Source organism: Capra hircus, chromosome 1 (genome assembly GCF_001704415.2).
Source record: "Capra hircus breed San Clemente chromosome 1, ASM170441v1, whole genome shotgun sequence".
Lineage (NCBI taxonomy): Eukaryota > Metazoa > Chordata > Mammalia > Artiodactyla > Bovidae > Capra > Capra hircus.
The window spans coordinates 58816272-58835778 of record NC_030808.1 but is presented as its reverse complement, the minus strand read 5'-3'; the positions used below and the strand labels follow the sequence as shown (position 1 = coordinate 58835778).

Below are 19507 nucleotides of genomic sequence, written 5' to 3'. Positions count from 1 at the left end.
ATCCTAAAGGAAATCAGTCCTGGGTATTCATTGGAAGGACTGATATTGAAGCTGAAACTCCAGTACTTTGGCCACCTGATGCAAAGAGCTGACTCATTTGAAAAGACCCTGATGCTGGGAAAGATTAAGGGCAGGAGGAGGAGGGGACGACAGAGGATGAGATGGTTGGATAGCATCACCGACTCACTGGACGTGAGCTTGGGTGAGCTCCAGGAGTTGGTGATGGACAGGGAGGCCTGGTGTGCTGCAGTTCATGGGGTCGTGACTGAGCAAGTGAACTAAACTGAACTGATACAAATTTTGAGACTTTTTGTTCTAGTTCTGTGAAAAATCCATTGGTAATTTGATAAAGATGGCATTGAATCTGTAGATTGTCTTGGGTAGCATAGTCATTTTGGCAGTATTGATTCTTCCAATCCATGAACATGGCATATCTTTCCATCTGTTTATATCTTCTTCAGTTTCTTTCATCACCATCTTAGTTTTCAGAGTACAGATCTTTTGTCTCCTTAGGTAGGATTATTCCTAGGTATTTTATTCTTTTTGATGCAATGGTAAATGGTATTGCTTCTTGAATTTCTCTTTCTGATATTTCATTGTTAGTGTATTGAAATGCAACAGATTTCTGTATATTAATTTCGTAACCTGCAACTTTACCAAATTCATTGATGAGTTCTAGTAGTTTTCTGTTAGCATCTTCAGGATCCTCTGTGTATAGTATATCATGTTATCTGCAAACAGTGACAGTTTAACTTCTTGTTTTCCAGTTTGGATTCCCTTTACTTATTTTTCTTCTCTGATTGCTGTAGCTAGAGCTTCCAAAACTATGTTGAATAAAAATGGTGAAAGTGGGCATCCTGTCTTGTTTCTATATTAAAGGGGATGCTTTCAGCTTTTCGCCATTAAGTATGATGCTAGCTGTAGGTTTGTTATATATGGCCTTTATTATATTGAGGTATGTACCTTCTATGCCCACTTTGTGAAGAGTTTTCATCAAAATGGGTGCTGAATTTTGTCAAAAGCCTTTTCTGCATCTATAAATAATTGTATGGGTTTTATTCTTCAATTTGTTGATATGGTATATCACATTGATTGATTTGCAGATATTAAAAAATCCTTGCATCCCCAGGATGAATCCTAGTTGATCATGGTGTATGATCTTTTTAATGGATATGGATTGCTAGTACTTTGTTGAGGATTTTTGCATCTATGTTCATCAGTGGTATTGGCCTGTAATTTTCTTTTTTTGTGGTATCTTTGTCTGGTTTTGGTATCAGGGTAATGGTGTCCTCATGAAATGAATTGGGAAGTTTTCCTTCCTCTGCGACTTGTTGGAACTGCTTCAGAAGGATAGGTGTTAACTCTTCTTCAAATGTTAGATAAAATTAACCTGTGAAGCCATCGGGTCCTGGAATTTTGTTTGTTGGGAACTGATTTATCATGGATTCAATCTCAGTAGTTATGATTCAGTGCTTATGGTCTGTTCATATTTTCCATTTCTTCCTGTTTCAGTCTAGGGAGACTGTACCTTGCTAAGAAATTGTCCATTTCTTCCAGGTTGTCCATTTTATTGGCATACAGTTGTTCATAGTAATCTCATATGATTCTTGGTATTTCTGTGAAGTCAGTTGTAACTTCTCCTCTTTTTAGTTCTAATTTTACTGATTTGAATCCTCCCCCATTTTTTCTTGATGAGTCTGGCTAAAGTTTTATCACTCTTGTTTATCTTTTCAAAGAACCAGCTTTTAGTTTCATTGATGTTTGCAATTGTTTTCTTTGTCTCTGTTTCACTTATTTCTGCTCTGATTTTTATGATTTCCTTCCTTCTACTAACTTTAGGTTTTGTTTGTTCTTCTTTCTCTGGTTGTTTTAGATATGAGGTTAGGATGTTTATTTGAGATTTTTCTTGTTTCTTAAGGTAAGATTGTATTGCTATAAACTTCCCTCTTAGAAGTGCTTTTGCTGTATGCCACAAGTTTTGGACCATTGTGCTTTTGTTTCCATTTGTCCCTACGTATTTTTTTATTTCTTCTCTCATTTCATCAGTGATCCAATGGTTGTTTAGTAGCGTATTGTTTAGCAGCCACATGTTTGTGTTTCTTACAGTTTTCTTCTTGTAGTTTATTTCTAATTTCATAGTGTGATCAGAAAAGATGCTTGATATTATTTTTATTTTCTTTAATTTACCAAGCCTTACTTTGTGCCCAGCATGTGGTCAATCCTAGAGAATTGCTAGGATTGGTTGCTCTTGAATAAAATGTTCTGTAAGTATCAGTTAGGCCCAGCTCATCTAAAGCATCATTTAAGGCCTGCATTTCCTTACTGATTTTCTATCTGGATGATAGGTCCATTGATGAAAGTGAGGTATTAAAGCCCCCCACTGTTATTGCATTTCTATCAATTCCTCCATTTATGTTTTTTCATATGTGCCTTACATATTGAGGTGATCCTATATTGGGTGCATATATATTTATAATTGTTATATCTTCTTCTTGGATTGAACCTTTGATAATTATGTAATGTCCTTCTTTGTCTCTTGTAGCAGTCTTTATTTTAAAGTCTATTTTGTCTGATACGAGTATTGCTACTCCAGCTTTCTTATGATTTCCATTTGTGTGAAATACCTTCTTCAGTATTTCCTTCATCCCCTCAATTTCAATCTGTCAGTGTCCCTAGGTATGAAGTAGACTCTTGAAGACAACATATATATGGATCTTGTTTTTGTATCCACTCAGCCAGTCTATGTCTTTTGGTTGGTACATTTAATCCATTTCCATTTAAGCTAATTATCAATATATATGATCCTATTACCATTTTGTTAATTGTTTTGGGTTTACTTTTTGTAGATTTTTTTCCTTCACTTGTGTTTCCTGCCTAGAGAAGTTCCTTTAGCATTTATTGTAAAACTGGTTTCATGGTGCTGAATTCTCTTAACTTTTGCTTGTCTGGAAAACTTTTGATTTCACCATCAAATCTGAATGAGAGTCTTGCTGGGTAGAGTATTCTTAGTTCTAGGTTCTTTCCTTTCATCACTTGGAATATATTGTGCCATTGCCTTCTGGCTTGTAGGGTTTCTGTTGAAAAATTGGCTGGTAACCTTATGGATTTCCCATTGTATGGTACTTGTCTTTTTTCCCTTGTTGCTTTTAATAATTCCTCTTTGTCCTTAATCTTTGTCAGTTTGATTGCAATGTGTCATGGTGTGTTCCTCATTGGATTTATCCTGCCTGGGACTCTCTGTGCTTCCTGGACATGATTGACTATTTTCTTTCCCATGTTAGGGAAGTTTTAACTATTATCTCTTCAAATATTTTCTTGGGTCCATTCTCTCTCTTCTTCTTCTTCTTCTGGGACCCCTATAATGTGAACATTGGTGCATTTAATGTTGTTCCAGAGGTCTGTTAGGCTGTCTTAATTTTTTTCATTCTTTTTTCTATATTCTGTTTTGCAGCACTGATATCCATCATTCTATCTTCCAGGTCACTTATCTGTTCTTCTGCCTCAGTTATTCTGATACTGATTCCTTGCAGTGTATTGGTCATCTCTGTCTGTCTGTTCTTTAGTTCATCTAGGTCCTTGGTAAATATTTCTTGCATCTTCTCAATGTTTGCCTCCATTCTTTTTCTGAGATCCTGAATTATCTTCACTATCATTATTCTGATTTTTTTTTTTTCCTGGGAGGTTACCTATCTCCATTTCATTTAGTTGTTTTTCTGGAGATCTATCTTGTTCCTTCATCTGGGACATAGTCTTATTTCTTTTCATTTTGGGTAGCTTTCTGTGATTGTGATATTAGTTCTAGAGGCTGATGGGATTTCAGTTCTTATTTCTTCTTTCTGCCCTCTTGTGGATGAGGATAAGAGGCATGTGCAAGCTTCCTGATGGGAGGGACTGGCTGTGGGGGCAACTGGGTCTTGCTCTGATGGGCAGGGCTGTTCTCAGTAAAACTTTAATCCAAATGTCTGCTGATGGATGGGACTGTGCTCACTCCCTGTTAGTTGTTTGGCCAGAGGCACCCAGTCCTGGAGTCGATAGGTTCCTATAGTAGGGCTATTGGTGACCTCCAAGAGGGCTCATGCCATGATGCAGCTCCCAGGACTGATACTGCCAGTGCTCCCTATCCCTGTGGCAGGCCACTGCTAACCCATGCTTCTGCAGGAGATCCTCAAACACTCACAGGTAGGTCTGGCTCAGTCTCCTGTGGGGTCACTGCTCCTTTACCCTGGGTCCTGGTGCGCACAAGATTTTGTTCGTGCCCTCCAAAAGTCTGTTACCCCTAGTCCTATGGAAGCTCTGTATCAAATCCCGCTGACCTTCAAAGTCAGATTCCCTGGGGATTCCCAGTTTCTTGGCCGAATTCCAGGCTGGGAGCCTGATGTGGGGCCTAGAGCCTTCACAACAGTGTGAGAACTTCTTTGGTATTGCTTTTCTTCAGTTTTCCCACCCAGCAGGGCTAGATTTTATTGTAATTGTTCTCCGCCTGTCATTTTACTGTGGCCTCTCCTTTGTCCTTGGATGTGGGCTATCTGTTTTTGATGGTTCCACTATCTTCCTGCTGATGGTTGTTCAACATCTAGTTGCAGTTTTGGTGCTCTTCAAATCACCTCTTAAAATATTTGAGGCAAGGAAGGAGGGAGAGTTCTTTGACCTTTGCCCTGAACTCTCTTTAAGCTTTTTCCATCTCCATTAATTATGGAACCCTGAATCCCAAGGTTGATATAAAAGACGAAGTGAATTTAAGTTATCCACCTCTTTGTTAACTTTTGTCATTTTATTTTTAAAGCACATTTTATGCTTAGCAAAATTTATGAGAGCAGAACCTGATACAGTGATGGGTATAAATACCCACAGACTTATAATTGTTAACGTGTTGATTGTTGAGAAAATAAATTGAAATCACAGGGTACCATTGTATGAAATTTTCTGATTAAAGAGTGTTCCATGGAAGTTTATTGCTGCAAAAAGGGTCTTGGTGACTCAACTGAATCCTAGGTGAATTTTAAACATTGGTAAAATCAAATTTGAGGATGCCAAATCTGATTCAAAGGTCAAATATTGAAATGTTTCCCTTTGACTGTGGAAGAAAAGAGCTTGCTTAGAGTAGAGCTTGGTTAGAACAAAAGCCAATAAGTAGGAGGTGTCATTTCCATGTAGTATTCTACCCAAGAAGTGAAAACAGTGCACTGAACTTTGACTATTATCAGTCATTGGTCATGACACTCTAAATGTGACTAACCTTAAATATGTAACAGCTTTCTGTCTAGTGTTATATTATTATATATATTATTATGTAATTTCATTCATCACATCAGCAAATGAATATACATGAATGTGAATGAATATAAATATACGAGTATGCTTCTCTCCACTTAGTGTTACCTATATATTGAATGAGAATAAAAACCAGATCTAGGTTTGATGTTCAGAATTCACAGACTGTTTTTTTCAAGGCCAAGTGGAGCAAGTTATGTTTAGTTTGATTTTAATCCCATTTCAGAACCTAGACATCTTACAAAATGTCTGATTGTATCTTGTTTTTCCTGTAGATTTCTAGAAAGGGAGCTACACTTGAGGGTGGAGGGTAAATCTGTTTTCTAACAATGAGGTGTTTTTGCTCTGATAATCTCATCAGTCGAATTACCAGAAAATTCATATTCTGTGTCAAACTCACATAAGGCAAGTAATGACAGGTAGCATTACATTCATGAAATGTACCTCCTTGCTGTGTACTCCTCACACAGCAGACCAGAGTTGCTTTCAGAAAACTATAACTGGTGCTTATAGAAGGCCCTGCCATGATGACACCAGGGAAACAGCAGCCACAATTCCAAGAGGGTCTCTGCCCTTTGCTGTCTCAGAGCGGCAGCCAGGTGCGCTTTGAACCCCATCTAGAGAACTTGCAGGACAAGGTAAGGAAGCTATAGTTCGAGCAAAAGAGGCAGTGGCCTAAGCAAAATGGAGTTTGTCTTTCGTTTATTTTTTTATCCTGCTGTCATGCCTGAGGGAGAGAGAAAAATGGATTTAAGTAGAATAAAGAATCCCTCAGATTTGGTTTCCTTCTGTGTTCACCAGAGCTAGGGAGGGGCTGCAGAAACAGCTGGGACACTGAGGTACCCTTGTACTCGGCCAGTGCCAGCAGCAGACAAGGCCTCGGGCTCATTCTGTGGGAGACTGCACTAGGGTACAGCTGGAAGCCAAATTAGGAGTCGAGGGAGGGAGAGGAAGAGGCAGAGTGATGCCAACCAGATGAGGGACACTGAGGAAAGGGAGCGTGTTCCCTTAGAGGTTTAACAAGCAAAGAGAGCTGGGGAAAAAAAAAAAAAAACCTCTAGCCTTAAAATGATTTTAATGTCTTTTTTCCTTCATCAGGAAATTAGCATTCTGAAAGTTATGTTGTGAAGTGTGTCCTGAGGTATGCCTAAATCAGGAATGCATTTTCATGGCTGAGTTATAAACCCATCATAATAGTGAGGGGTTAAAATGAAATGCCTTCAACAGATAACCTATACCTACTGAAGGCTTGAAGCTCGATTAGCCCAGCTATTAAAACCAGGAGGACAAACTGTTTCTTCCCTGGATGCAAAAGCTGTTAGGCTACAGCCTGACCCAGTACAAAAGTTTTCTGAATCTCTCTCCACTTTACAAAACGTCGGCTCATTGCTGCCGTCTGCAGTGAAGCTGTTTACAGCTCTGTGCTAAGTGGAAAGTTCAAATCAATTATTGTCCATTAAAGTTTAGGTATAACTGATGAAATATCCCCAGAGGAGTATTGTAAATGTATCAAGACATCCTTCCCCATTATAGAAATGGGGACGCATAGTGAATTACTTACCTTCTCTCTTACCCTTAATGCCTGTGAAAGGCTGCTGGGCAGACAGAGTTTATCTTGTCTTGCTGGGATTTCATGTGAGGACTTTACCATTTGGCGAACATGGGTAGTGAGCTGACAGAAATTCCTGGTTCCGACTACCTTTAGTTCAGTTCAGTTCAGTCCCTCAGTCGTGTCCGACTCTTTGCGACCCCATGAATCCCAGCACGCCAGGCCTCCCTGTCCATCACCAACTCCCGGAGTTCACTCAGATTCGCGTCCATTGAGTCAGTGATGCCATCCATCCATCTCATCCTCTATCGTCCCCTTCTTCTCCTGCCCCCAGCCCCTCCCAGCATCAAAGTCTTTTTCAATGAGTCAACTCTTTGCATGAGATGGCCAAAGTACTGGAGTTTCAGTTTTAGCCTTTACAGCCCCTTAAACTCCTTTGTGGACATAAGGGCCTAAGAAATAATAGTAATCAAAGAAAACCCTTAAAATCCTTTTAAAAACTGCATCCCAGATGTTCCCTGCAATCAGGTTCTTTTAGAAATGATAAGTTTTTTGTTAATCAAGTAGGAAAAGCTTAGACCAAATTTTCAGCAAGTGACAGTAAGATTTAATGTCCGATAAGTCATGCCAGGATGCTTTCTTTCATTAAACTAGGTCTCTGTGTCAAGCTTCAGCAGGGCAGAAAAGGAGACCCACTCACTGCTCAGGTGTAAGAGAGATGACATTAATTTCCCAGATTCTGTTATTCAGCTATAGAACTAAACAGTGCTTTTCACCCTGTAAAGACCAGAACTAAGAGAAAAAAGAGGGTCGTCTGATTTGTGATCTGCTATAACAGGAGAAGGCAATGGCACCCCATTCCAGTACTCTTGCCTGGAAAATCCCATGGACAGAGGAGGCTGGTAGGCTGCAGTCCATGAGGTCTCTAAGAGTCGGACACGACTGAGCGACTTCACTTTCACTTTTCACTTTCATGCATTGGAAAAGGAAATGGCAACCCACTCCAGTGTTCTTGCCTGGAGAATCCCAGGGACGGGGAGCCTGGTGGGCTTCCGTCTCTGGGGTCGCACAGAGTCGGACACGACTAAAGCGCCTTAGCAGCTGCAGCAGCAGCATAACAGGAGATGGAATAGAGGTACTTGACTTTGTTTAAAGGTTGTTTCTACTTAGTCTCTTCCCTTAGTTCTGCCCCATAATAATTTCTATGCCCTAGAGATCCTAAGACTGAAATACATGTGGACTCATCTCATCCTGGGAAGGCCTGGGTACAGTATTCCTCAGGGTTCTATGATTTTTCAAAAACCAAAAGTGACAGAAAGGTCAAGGAGACATCCTTCTCTGATATCAACCTTTCCTTCCTCCATGCCCCCAGGTGGGCAAGACGCCTTTTTACTCAGAGCTGGTCTTTCCATCTCCAATGGCTGCACTGTAGGGAAGCCACAGAATGCATTCCAATACAATCCCACAAGCCAGTTATACTGGGGATAAGAAGCATCTTTAAATGCAGCACTGATTTCATTATTTCTTTAACTCCAAGGAGAACTTCAAGGATGTTCCTTTCTGCTGACAGCTCTGTCCGTGGTGCTAAATAGGAAATTGGCTGGATTACTTCCCTTTGGCCCCATACTGCTTACCCCAAACTCTCCTGGGGCTTCCAGTCATCTGTCTGTAGGGATGCTAACTGCTGTATGGTAAATCTAGTTGAGCTACCCTGATGGCTCAGTGGTAAAGAATCTGCCTGCCAATGCAAGAGACATGGGTTCCCTGGGTCAGGAAGATCCCCTGGAGAAGGAAATAGCAGCCCATTCCAGTGTTCTTGCCTGGGAAATCCCATGGACAGAGGAGCCTGGTGGGATACAGTCCATAAAATCACAAGAGTCAGACGTGACTTAGCAACTAAGCAACAGCAACCACAAATCTAGGTGAGGTGAAAACCAAGTTTCTAGGATATTTATTGAGCCAGATTTTCTTCTGGGTCAGTTAGGGGATGAGAGATTTCATGTTGTAGATACATGCCTGCATGCCAGTCATGTCTGACTCTTTGAGACCCCATAGACTGCAGCCCACCAGGCTCCTTTGTCTATGGAATTTTCCAAGCAAGAATATTGCAGTGGGTTGCCATTTCCTTCTCCAGGGTATCTTCCTGACCCAGGGATTGAACCTTGGTCTCCCACACAGCAGACAGATTCTTTACCATTGAACCACTAGGGAAGTCCTGATCTAGGTAGGTCTGTTGCTTTTTTGAAGTTAACAAGAAGTCCTCCGGAATCTACCCTTGATTGCTAAGCCTTCGCTCCTCTACCAAATCAGGTGCTGTGAAAACTGTCACTTCTTCGAGGGGAATAATCTGGCCTCATGCCCATGCAGATCCCCCTCCTCTCATATGTCCACCTATCTACACCATCCGCATCACCACCGGCTTCTAATAATTTATGATATTTACAGAATTGGTGCATTTCACCCCCACCTGCCATTTGTAGTAACGGCCATTGGCCCTCTACACTCAGCATGCATGGCATATGTTTCTCTTCATTCTGATTTCATTTTTTCTACCTGGTATTTCAGTTGTTTTTGCAACTCAGATTTTACAGTTGTTCCCTCTCAGTATGTTAAAAGGATGATTTTACATGCTATGTTTGAAACTAAAGTTTATTGATTAAAGAATAAATTCTTTAAAGCAGTTAATATTATACAAAGAGAACTGCCTTCAGATTTGCCCCTTGTCTTAATGCCAAAACACTAAGGAACTATACAGAGCCATGTATTTCTTTAGTGCATAGAGTATCTGGATTCTACATCTGAAAAGCAACTTAAATACGATAGCATTTAAAATGTACTCACAGCACCAAATGTATATTTTGATTTATTTTCCTGTCCCATTACTCTGGGTAAGAGTGTGTTAGTGCGTACTTTTTAAACCAGCTTCCCTGTTCTGAAGCCTGTTTTCCCTGCCCTCTTCTGAATATCAGCCAGCACACCCATTGCTTGCTAATATGCTTGCTCAGATTTAAAGAGTAGTCCTGATTTTCAAGTTTTCTTCTAGCCATTATTTGTGTTTCAAATTATTGTACTGTGTCTGTATTAATTTTCTGTTTCCAAAAGTAAACTCCATGTATTTCAAGGCAGCACGATTTCTTTTTTACATTTTCCAGGGAACTGGTGTTTTTAATGTCATGTGAGGACAACATTACACAATGGATCTTTGGCAGGGATACACAGAAATGAATACCGTGTGCGAACAAACATTAAATGGCAGTCTTAATTACAGAGTTTGACTCTGTTGTTTTTAATGCCCTTCAATTTTATAATTTGATGGAAAATGCATCAACACAGCTATTTTCTTTCTACCCTAAATGATTAAGGATTGATATATCCCCGGGCCATAGTAGCTTGCTAGATTGGGCTGATCAGGTAGGTCTTACATTTCACCCACTAGAGGGCAGTAGGGATACACATCCACACCAACCAATATGTGCAACATATGGTCGATGTGGAAACATAGTAGCCATAGCTTTCCTGTGTATGAAAAATTCCCATTACAGTGTTGCTTCACTTATAATTATATTGAAAGTAAACACTAATTCACAGACGGACTTCGCATATTTTATTTCAACATACCCCACTAGTGTTTTGTCTACTCTCATTTTAAATGCCCTGAGTAATGAAACTTCCACTACTTCCCTTGGGAAACTGTATCAAACCCCAACTGTTTTCACGGCTTGACTTTTTTTTTCATGTCCTCGAGATCTATCAGTCCTCCTGTAAGCTCATTTAGAACTCTATTATGTACTCTCTTTTCCTTTGCATTAAAGCTAGTTCAACCCTGGAAAGCAAGTGTTTATGGAGTTCCTACTATGTGTCAGGCATCACTAAGTGAAGAGACGGTCACAACTGACAAGGGTTGCAGCTCTGCATTAAATGGATTTGCATGAGTCAGAAAGCTTTTAAAGGAGGAGCTCTCCCAGGCCAAACATTCTACCCCCCACCTCAAAAAAAAAAAAAAAAATTCTAAAGTGAGTGAAATACATAAAGCTGTCACAGCTTGGGGAAATTTTTGTTTGTGCTTTGATTTCTGTTTAAGAACTCAAAAGGTGTTATAAATGTATCATCCAAAGAACAGTGAGGTGTGCGTCTGACACCGCAGTGTATTCATGCTAAGAAAATGACCTGGGTGTTTACTAGAGAAGGTTTGCTCTTTCTTCCTTTTGTAGCTGGTTGTTAGATTAGCTTAAAAGCTTCAGCCTCTCTATATCCATTTATAGAGGATTGGAAATAGATCTGTGAATCTGCCCAGGGTAACAGCACCTTCGGAGAGATCACGTTGGCTTGCCTCTTTTCTTTCCTTGACTTTCTGGGTCCAGTCTTGGTCACACTATGCACACTACACAGTGGGAAAGAGGTCCAGGTTCATTGCGACGCTCTGGTTTGCATCATTAGTTTCTTGGCATATACTTTGATTATTAAGTATCTGAGGGGGAGGGTGGAGGAAAGCTGAGCCAAGAGAGTTCCTTTAAGGCTAAAACTCACAATTACACAGTTGTTAAAAGTCCTTTCTTCCTTTACATTAGAGACATTGCAAGATTTTTTGCTCTATTGGGTGTATTCATCTGGAAAGATTTCCATAAGGCTGTCCTGATCACCAAGAGCAATCCCTAGATAGACATGTATGCAAACAAGAACTGCTCAGACTCCAAGAGCAAAAATTGAACATTGCATAAATTCTAGAAATGATACTATTTTTTTTTTTTTATTAACATCCTTTGAGCCTTGGTAGGAAGTAACCTATTCTCCAGAGTTCTTGAAATAAAGTGCTTTCCTTTGCCAATTAAGAGAGCAGGAATGTGGGTTCACAGACTGTCTTTCTTTAGGAAAATAGCAGGGAAGGGCACAGAATCTACACAATACCTTAGCCCAGGTTTTCTATTGCAAACAAAGCTTAGGTTTGTAGTGTTTGTCACCTATAATAAAATCTACATGGGTATTTTATATGGAAGTAATTAAGTGCAAATGTGCAACAGCCATTTTTGTGTTTTTGTTTGTTTCAAAATACCAGAGGTGATTAGGCCATATTATGAACTAATTACTTACTTAATTTATTTAAGTTGAAATGAGTTTTTGAGTTATACAAGGGCCAAAACAAGAACTCATTAATCCATTCTGCACATCACTGAAAGGAATGAAACAAAGGAGTTTAATGCCTTTATTTTATTTTATTGTGTTACAACACACCAATATTTTGAACACTGATGAGAACCCAAGTGGTCAAAACATCTGTATTTGGTAAGAAAATAAATAAATTCTTTTCTGTCCTACCACTTGGTCCTTTCAGTGGTGTGCTGAAATTCAGAATGACTTACCAAAGGTACTAAAATGGTGTGTCTTTTTTAGTACATTTTCCTATGGAAAGTTTAAAAGACTCTTCAAACATATTTGAAAACAGTAAACAAATAACCTACAAAATTCAATATTTTCTTAAATTTGGAAGTAAACCACAGTCATTCTGGGGCTTGGGACTCTGTACACCAAGTTTCAAACCAGAGCATATTTTGGTATTTTGATGGTTGAGTTATAACCCCCCGAAAAGAGGGACTGCTTGTGTGCAGTAAGGACAGCTGCCTGCAGAACTACAACAGAGCTGCTAAAATAAAACCAGTGTTTACCCGTCACTGCTGGCCAGCCCAGGAGACCTGAGGCTTGAGAGGGCTGCTCTGTAAGCCAGTAGAGGAGCTCCGTCAGGCCTGTGTGATGGGGTTTTCCCTCCACATCGATAGCCAGACTCTGAAAGAAAACGGAAGCACTGCACCATCATGAAGCCAAAACGAAGCAAAACCCTAGATGTTGGGAGCAGATCGAACAAATCTGAGAGCGTTCATGATTTGAGGCAACTTGTTCTAATGTTCAGTTCATCTTCCAAGGTTCCAGTCCCTCTTTTTAGTTAGTTTTCAAAGTACTGCCAAAGAATTCAAATTATGGTTTATCTGATCATGCTGGTCAGGTGGTTGAGCTTGTCTCATTTAATTTATATTTTACATGTTGTTTTATGACACAATTCTCATTGTCTGAAGCAATATTGGGCCATATATTGCCCCCTGAATCACTGGATATCCAATATAAGGGCAAAGCCTAAACTCAAATATTTTACAAAGAGGTAGTGGTTCAAACTTTAAAGTATTAAAGGTGAACTTCTTTCCCACCCCTGTTGCAACTAAGGTGACCCACAGTGGAAGCAGGCTTCTCTTTTCCCACGTGAAAAATGAAGAGAACTTTATCTGTGATTTTCTTACGTCATGATTGTCATGAGGATTTGATGAGCTATTCCATAATCTCAAGTTCAGAGAATTCTTTTAGAACCAATATCTTTCTGGAAGATCATATTGAGAAGAGGATTCTTTGTTGATTTGAGGAGTAGCAAAGGGTGACCTTGTTCTTAGACCACAACCAGCTATAGCAATACCACTGACTCAACATTAGTGAGACCTGTGTTTTGAATTATTTTGCACAGGGGCTCAAATACATTGGTATTAAACCCTATGGTCTCTCTTGGCAGCTCTCTGTTTTAACCTAAATTAGAATCTTCAACTATGAAACAGTTTTTCTCTATATCAAAAAATTTAGTCCTTGAACAAATGTTCATTGAGCAAGTGGTATGTGTAAAGCACTGTACTAGGCCGTCTTACTTGCATGAGAACTGAATTTGTGATGTTAACCTCATTGAAACCAGGTTCTAACCAAGAAAACCAGTCAGACAAAATCAGAGGTTTAGATTTGAAAGGAGTCCTTCACTTTTCAGATGAAGGCATTTGGGCCTAAACAGTTCAGTCATTTTGCCCAACTCAACACGACTCATTAGTATCAAGAGCCAGAACCAGAGCTCAAGGCTGCTGGCCCTCACTCTCATGTTCTATCCACTGTGTGTCCCTCCTCCCCCAAGTCAAAGGGCATGAGCCAAGCAGAGATCAGTTCCACACCTTAACATTGTCAAGATTCAATTCAAGGAGGCTGAGCTAACCAGTCTTCAGTGGTATTTTATCAGTAAGGAAAAAATATGTTGTGAGTCTTTCGTTGTTGTTGTTGTTGAGTGCTTGGGAACTATTCACATAGCTCTTACATTGCATGTCAACCCAGTCTCCCAAGTCACCCCACTCGCATTTCCCTCCTTGGTGTCCATACAGTTGTTTCTATGTCTGTGTCTCTTTTTCTGGTTTGCACATAGGTTCATTAGTACCATTTTTCTAGATTCCACATACTTTCATTAGTATACAATATTTGCTTTTCTCTTTCTGACCTACTTCACTCTGTATCACAGTCTCTGGGTCCATCCATGTCTGCAAATCACACAGTTTTGTTCCCTTTCATGGCTGAGTAATATTCCATTGTATATATTTTAACACAATGAGAGGCCTAGACAATAATCCCCTGACATTTTTCTGAGTCTAGACAATAACTCCTGACGTTTCTCTCATATTCTGTTTTTCTTGGGTACTTACCAGTTTCTTTAATTCAATTAAGCATTGGCATCATGGCATAACTTTGCAAGGTTTGGTAATGCCACATTCCCAGGCTATATTTGGGGTGAGATTGTCAAATTGGTGTTAAGGGAAAGTAAGTCTTTAGGTAAAACTTATTCTTAAATGATAAAAGAATTTCTACTCAGACAATTATTTCAATCCTTTCTAAATAACATTAAACCATACTGATTTTTCACTGGCAAGTGATAGTCACTAGTTGGGTAGTCTTTCTCCTAGAGAATATTTGTGAAACCAATGAGTTCTCAGTTATAGAAATGTATTATACGTGTGGCTAAAATCCTGGGAAAAGAAAAAATTGAACAGGAATATAAAAAGAAAATGGAAGGGAACTCTGGGTAAAGGATCGTAGGTGACTCTACTTTCACCTGAATTTTTAATAAGACACCTAAGTAGCTCCCATTCACTTACAAATGTATACAAAAATCCTGACTATGTAAAAAAATAAAAAATAGCTAGCCCCACTTTACAAGAGTAGAAATTATGATACAACTTATCCAAAGGCATAGACAGTTTTGAAAGGCTTCTTATTTTTGTTACAAGGGACAGAAGCCTCCTAAAATGCATTATCTATCATAGCCTTTAGGTAAGCAGCAGTCTTACTTCCAAAGTCTTCTGCAACTGACTTTAAACTCTTCAAAATATGGAGGAAACCAAGCTCATGAGGACTAAATCACCTAGAGTCTGAGAAAGTGAACCGTGGACTTTTCTCTAATTCCTCTGCTTCTCTTCACCATGCTTCTCCCCGCCACCCAGATCTTTCTTGCATTTTTCCATCTTCCACTTTGATAACTCAGTCATTATTAGAATTAGTAAGGCACGGAAGCATCCATGATAACCCTTCTTAGAGGTTTCTTTTATTGAAATACACATGTTAAGATTAGGATAACTAAGAATGAATCCTTAGGTAAGTTGATGGAGAAGTAAGAACTGCTGCTAGTATACATCATAATCAGGGGTACTGAATAGTAATGCATGGCTCTCTGTGTTACTAGCCACAGGCCTTTACCTTTCCATGATCTGCTTGCTTCTTTTTGTTCCCTCCTGATGAGACCCGGAGTCATCTTAATGTAAAGCTGTGAATGTTTCTTAGCAAGAAACTACTGCACATACAATTTAGATATGGAAGGACATGAAGAGCAAGACTTCATATAGCTTTAACAAGTGACACTGGTCATTTGTAAGCTGTCAGTGCATCAGGTTACTGGGAAGAAAGCAGCAACAGTGGAGCAGCGCAGCTTCGGAAGCAGATAATCCTGAATTCACATCCCAGATCTGAGTAACCATTATTAAATCCCTGTTCCTCTCCGAACTTCTCTGATCCTTCGTTCTGTCATCTGTAACATGGAGATGATAGCAGTTACTACAGACAAAGGCACGTCTCGGGCAGTCTCACACATGTGGCTGTAGGTTGCAAAATTTGTGGCACATCTGGCCTCAGCCTGTCTTCTGCCCCCAGTTTCTTAAGAGCATATGGTTGTGAGAAAAGCCCCACTGGGTGGGCCCATGGACGTTTCAGCTCAGCACACACCTTCTGATCACAGGCCCAGGGAATTGTTATATAAGACACAGTTGTCCTTTGCTGACTTCAAGGATTAGAGTTGCTTTCCTCCAGACATCCTAGTTTGCCTGAACAAACCACTATAGACTTATTATCCATGAATTTAGCTAAGCCTTCATGATACTATTTCTGTCATCAACCTTTAATGAATTTTATAAGCTTACTGCCTGCTGTATAAAGCATTTTTTACTTTTCTTTAAATTGTTTCTTTCAAAGAGTAATAAGATAATGTCTGTATCACAGATACTAAACACTACCCAGGCCTATCATGTTTTTATGGACATATATCATATCCCTTCCTGGATTTGGTCATTATAAATGGAAATCTTCATCTTATATGATGACTTTTTTTCTGTTGATTCTGAGTTTCCTCGTATTCTTATCTATTTATTTGCTTGCTGGTTTGTTTATTGAAGTGCTTCATCCAGAAACAATGTCCCACCAATGGGCCACCGTTATCTTTACTAGAGTTGTTGTCATTTAACTCTCCCATCCTCTGTCAAAATTACATCCTAAGTATAGTCATTCTGGACTCAAACCAGAATGACCTGAATGTGAACACAGTTGTATTTGAGCCAAGGTTCAGCTTAGAGGCAGCTGGCAAAATATCCAACAAACAGGACCAAAAGGAAGAATCATAACCGAAAATGTGATTCTGTCTGTGGCAAAGTGAGAAACTTGTCTAAATGGGAAGGTAGAGGCTGAAATTTTTACACGTTTTGGAGATCCTAAGATCTATCCACTTTGTTCCACTGAAACTGGAACTTTTGAGCTTGGAGCACTCGTGGGCCCAGAACAAAGTCTAGGTTGGGCTGACTGACAGTGAAAGGAGGGGGCTACCATTTTGACAATTCCAGCAGAAATCTGCAACTGAGAAGCCTAAACCTGCTTACCTCTACATTAGCATCCTAGCACAAAGATTTGAACTTTATATGACTCATTCTGAGTGGGTGGCAGCCTACTGTGAAGGCAATCTGTGAACTCCAGGTCAGCATCCCGGTGAGAAATCCCTGCAGGTAGCGAGCGATGCAACCAGTCAGCACTGAGATGGAAGATCCGTGTCCCCCTCAGTTTAGTCAGAGCATTACCTGCTTTGTTTCCAGTTCTGTTTCTAAGAATATTTGCCTCATTGTTTGGCTTGTACTTGGCACCACGGTCTTTCAGGAAATAAGAATGTCTTACATGTGTACGGTGCTTTGGAGAACACTTTTACATAGATTGTCCTACTCCTTCCTCTCAACTCTGTGGTAACTGTTCATGGTCCCATTTTATAGATGAGGAAAACTGATTAAATCATGTGTGCAAGTATAATGAGTTTGCCGAGCAAGGGCTGGTCTTGCCAAGACTACAGTGACAACCAGGTAATCTGTAGATACCATCCTAAAAATATACTTTATTTCATTTTCCCCTTAATGTATTGCATTAGACTTGCTTATACTTAGGCTGATTGGAACTGTTTTGGACCACAGCAAGACTCATGAGTTCATCGTGAAGACTTAACCTTTTAGTACCCAGAATGCCAATAACACAGATATTTCTCTGTGTTCTACGCCGTCCCTGTCAGGTGGAGACTGTTCAAGAGCCCTAGCCTCAACCTTGCATCTGGACATTCAGTCCAGAGAAGAAGTCACCTATCCGAGCTTTTTCTTCTTTTCCTGAACTTCCTTTCTATTAAAATCCCACGCCAACTCCTTGCTTCAAATGCACTTCAGTATTTCAGTAACTCAGTGGCATCTGTGCCTTACTTCTTTCCGTACCCATTCCCTGCTCCTGAGGCAGACTCCCTGAATGATCCTAGTAAGCTCTGAAAAGCCTTAGTAGGGTAGATAATGGGTGAAGATCATTGCATTTTAGCTCCCTGATCCATTACACCCCTGCCTTTCACTAGCCTGCAGAGCCATGTGTGTGTGTGTGTGTGTGTGTGTGTGTGTGTGTTTTCTAGCAGAATAAATTAAATATGAAAGAGAAGGACTAATGTAATTCAAATAAACATGTTAATGACCCTATTTTTCCATTTGGTAACTAGACCGGATGTGGTGGAATGCCAGTTTTTTACTGAGCCTGTAATTTAAAACTTTCAACAAGGATACTTTTTTCCCCTTTTATTTCCATCCTCCACTCCCACCCGCTTTTATTCTTACAGACACTCCTTACTGTCGAATTAGTTTTGGAACATGGAAACTGTCCCCATTGCTGCCTGCAGTCGCTGGGGACCTGGGGTGGTTTATCTTTGTGGGGTGGCTTGGAAGTCTCTGCTTTCGCTGGCAGTTTCCCTGCTGGAGCCCTGGGCTGTCCTGGGGTGTGCATGAGGAAGGTGGCATGTTTCACACACCCCCGTTCTGGCCCCAAACCCCCATTTGGTGGCGTTTTGAAGTTTTGCGTGCATATGCTTGCTGCTCTAGGCAGGACGTCAGCATCAGGTTTGGAAATGAAAAAACTTAGTGTGTTGTTAAGCCTGTAGGTAGCCATCCGTTCCAGCGACCATTTTTTCTAAACCTCAGAACCAGGTTCTCAGAGTCTCTTATCATCCAGAATGAGCCCTGACCTGACTCTATGCCCCCAGATGACTCCCTAGTTTGGTTCTTTCCCTTCCCTCCTCTCAGCCTCTTGTCTCCCCCGCACCCCAGGAGGAGTCATGTTCCCCAACATTCCCCACCCCTCCTCCAGAAAGTGGACTGCCCGAAACAAAGCCCTTTCTCTCCTCTAGCCTTCTAATTCGCCACATGTCCGCTCCATCCTTCCTTATCAGCTAGAGACCCTGACTTTTCCCCAGACTGTGTGGGCACCTTTGATCCCTAGTTTCTCCTCTCCGCAAAATATGATGTCCCTTTGACATTTTACCTTCTAAAACCAACTCTCTTTTCTTTTACTTTGGTCACTTTCTAGCATTTGAAAGAAAACTTTTTGATCTGAACACATTTCTGTTTTGTTTTGTTTTCCCTAAGTTTACTTGGGAGGGAGGTATGGGGGAGAGAGACAGCTCTGGCCCTGTTATTTCCTGTTTGTTTTTGTTCTGGAGAGTGCAGACCTTCTGTGTCTCGCAAAAGCTAGTCTCCAGAGGTCATGCTAATTCTGATACTTAACTTCTTAGTTTTTCCCTCGTTTCTCTCTAAATAATTTCCTATTCCTCTCCAAAAACTCCTAAGCCCCTCATTAAATCTTTCTGCCTGAAATTTCTGATCTTAATAGTACCTCTGGATACAGTTCTGTCCACAATAAGGCCAGATTTCAAATTAAGTAAACAATAATGGGAGAGGGGGAAAAAAAAAAAAGGAGGGAAGGGAGAGAGGAAGCAGTAGGTGTGGGGGAAAAAAAGTAGGTTGACTTTTTAGAAATGGATTTTGCTAATTCCCAGACCCAGTCCCCATGTCCTCAGATCCACTGTTGAGCTACAGCCTCAGCGGTCAGGTGGACTTGTCTTTTTCTGAAGACACTTCTGTAGATGTTGAGTCTCTCTAAGAATGATCTGAGAAAATCCCTACTGAGTTTATTTTCCCAGCCACACAGATTCTGGTTAAGTTCTGAAGATTTCTCATCATAACTAAGATGGTTATTTTCCAGAGATAGTAGAGGTCTCTCTTTTCAGAGGACTGCTCGACG

General features: G+C 40.3%; 1 protein-coding gene across 14 annotated transcripts in view; it reads left to right on the top strand.

The window, feature by feature from the left end:
• ZBTB20 (zinc finger and BTB domain containing 20) overlaps nucleotides 1–19507 on the top strand; it is an 848072-nt gene that overhangs the window by 749097 nt on the left and 79468 nt on the right. The gene's annotated exons all lie outside the window — the stretch shown is intronic.